We start from the raw sequence: 2,741 nt of genomic DNA on the forward strand, positions 1-2,741 counted from the left end.
ATCTTTTGCTTTCTCCACTGTGCTTCCCGACTGGAAAGACAAAAAGCTACACCTGGTTGACAGGGGTTCCCAAGACCGGAGACCTGAAATTCATCCTGACTGGATATCCTTAGGTCATATGGCTACTTCTGAAGCAACTACTGTGGCTGGGAGACTAGAATAGAGGCAGCCCTCGGATTGTGAACGAGTTCCATTCCCAAATCTGTCTTTAAGTTGAATTTGTACATAGGTCGGAACACTTAGGTATGGTTTGAATCTAATATCAGTTAGTCAAATGTTTACTTTCTATTCATAACAAACATTAAAGAAATACTTCCAGATACTATGAGTTGGAATGGACTCAATGGAAACGGGTTGGATTTTTTTGGTGGTTTTCCAGATACACTAAAACATCTTTAACATAATAATAAAGTAATAATAATAATGTTTTGATGAGTGTCTCAAAGTAGTGCTCATTTGTTATTACAAACCACTGTATGTACCTCGAATTTTTAATATAATAGGCTTTAAGGGGGTTGATTTGTAACCACAGGTTGTACGAATTGTACGTAAGTCGGATGTTCACAACCCACGTGAGGACTGCCTGTGTAGTGAACAAGTTCCACCACCCTGGGAGTGGGGTTATTAATCTTTGTATCTCTGATTATTTTCTCATGAAAGCTAGAAACAAAAAAATTTTAAAGTACCAAAAATTTTAAAGCTCAGTGCTCTGGGGATGGGGAGTGGGGAAACACACTTAAAAGGGTAATTGAAGAGAATTTAATAAAGGACTCTTTAAATAGGTGTGAGAAGAATTAAGGGCTAATGAAACTGCTAAGGACCAACTGAGTGAGGGGTGGAGAATGCTCTCCACTTTCCAGGCCTGAAGGTGTCAGAGGGAGCTGCTCCTGGAATCTGGTGAGAGTGAAAACTGTGGGAGAGGAGCTATTTGGGGGAGCTGTGGCCCTAAGTAGGGAATACAGCCTGGCCAATTTGGAGCTCAACATGGAGGAAGCTTGGGAAATAAACACCCCAGCCTCTTTTTCCTCCTTCTTTCCTCTCTCTTGCCCACTAATCACCCCAAATAGAATCCGTAGAGTAAGGGAGCTCGGATGACGTGGTCCAGCCTGTAGAGGTCAGCCTCCCAGGACACAGAGCAGAATAGAAAAGCACAGAGAGTGGGTGTGGGGAGAAGAGAACATCCAGCACAATACCTGTTGCTTTGAAGGTTGTAATCTTTATGGAAGCAGATGCCACATCTTTCTCCCACTGAGCAGCTGGTGGGTTCCAACCGCCAACCTTTCGGTTTGTAGCCCAGCGCTTACCCACTGCACCACCAGGGCTTTTCTCCTCCAGCACAATACCCATTGCTAAGTTGCTTTCCACAAAGCCACTGCTTAAAAATTTTGTTTGTATAATCCTTTCTTAAAGTACCTCTGGGAGGTGATTAATGAGAAATTTTCACACCCAGCTAAGAAACAGCCTCCTGCCCCACCCCTGACCCAAACATGTATTTTATGTTGTTTTACAACAACTGAAACCACTTTACATAAGAGCAAAGTCCAGATTATCTCTTTGTCTAGGTTTCATCCTCTCCTGCCCTCAAATTCACAAGCAGAACATTTCTAACTAGATGCAAAATTTAAAGCAGCAGTCTCCTCAATTTGTCATGGAAAATGTAAACACATAAGGGGGTGCCATTGAATGAAAAAGAGATGAGACGTACTACGTACTACCTGAGAATAAGCCATATAAGGAAATAGGAAAGCAGCTGAGCAGATATAAAGGCTCCCTTTCCAATGTAAAAGAGAGAGAGGAATTCCTGCCTTTGGTTCTCAAGGTTGTGTATCTATTATAAAGTTGTATGTGTTTCATTGAAGGAGCATAGTCTAAGCAGTGTCTAGTACTGCAGTCCTGACTTGTCTGGGCATGTCTGCAAATTGCTCAAGCCAAATCCTATTAAATGAGGACTAAGGAGCCTTCAAGGAGCCCTGGTGGCACAATGGTTAAGTACTTGCTCCTAACGAAAAAGTCAGTGGTTTGAACACACCATGCTCCATGGGAGAAAGATGTGGCACTCTGCTTCCATAAAGATTACAGCCTAGGAAACCTTACAGAGCAGTTCTACTCTGTTCTATAGGGTCCCTAAGTTGGAATTGACTTGTCAACAATGGGCCTTTTGAAGGAGACTTCAAGGTCTCTGGGTGGTGCAAACAGTTTGCACATGACTACTAACTTAAAGGATGGCGGTTGGAACATACCCATCAGTGCTGCAGGAGAAAGGCCTGGTGATCTGCTTCTGGAAAGATTATAGCCAGGAAAACCCTATGGAGCAGTTCTACTCTGAAACACACAGGGTCACCATTAGTCAGAATCATCCTGACAGTAAAAGATGTGTTTTGGTTTTGGGGTTTTTGTTTTTGTAAGAAGCCTTCAGGAGTCCCTGAGTGGTACAACTGGTTAACACACTCGGCTGCTAACCAAAAGGTTGGAGGTTCAAGTCCACCCAGAGGTACCTCGGAAGAAAGACCTGGAGATCTCCTTCTGAAAAATCAGCCCTGGAAAACTCTATGGTCAGATGATATGATACTATACATAGAAAACCCTAAAGACTTCACGAGAAATCTACTGGAACTAATAGAAAGATTTAGCAGAGTAGCAGGATACAAGATAAAGATTCAAAAATCAGTTGGATTCCTATACACCAGTAAGGAGAACGATGAAAAGGAAATCAGGAAAACAATACCATTTTCAATAGCCCC

The sequence above is a fragment of the Trichechus manatus genome, unplaced genomic scaffold (assembly GCF_000243295.1).
Source record: "Trichechus manatus latirostris isolate Lorelei unplaced genomic scaffold, TriManLat1.0 scaffold00058, whole genome shotgun sequence".
Lineage (NCBI taxonomy): Eukaryota > Metazoa > Chordata > Mammalia > Sirenia > Trichechidae > Trichechus > Trichechus manatus.